Below are 398 nucleotides of genomic sequence, written 5' to 3' on the forward strand. Positions count from 1 at the left end.
TTCAAGTAGACATCCATACAAACTAGCTAGAAGCAACTGGCCAAAACAGATCTCATTTTCATCTGAACTAGGCAAAAGAAGGAAAGAAAAGTATACATAATTGGAATCATAAATACATTTCACTCAATAGCAGAAAAGGAGGGGAAAAGAGAAAAGGAAAGAAGGGGGATTAGAGGAGGGTTGGATTAAGAAAAAGATTCTAAGCAAAACAAACTTCGTGGATCTTTTGAGATGAATGGAAATCTGAGTGGATGCCAATAAATTGGTAAATGGACAAACAAGTCATTATATAAATGCAATGGAATACTATTACCCTAAACTCATTTCAGCATAATGACCAACCAGGATTCTAGAAAACTAATGAAGAAAAATGTTATCCTCCTCCTGATATATCAAGG

The sequence above is a fragment of the Macrotis lagotis genome, chromosome X (genome assembly GCF_037893015.1).
Source record: "Macrotis lagotis isolate mMagLag1 chromosome X, bilby.v1.9.chrom.fasta, whole genome shotgun sequence".
Classification (NCBI taxonomy): domain Eukaryota; kingdom Metazoa; phylum Chordata; class Mammalia; order Peramelemorphia; family Peramelidae; genus Macrotis; species Macrotis lagotis.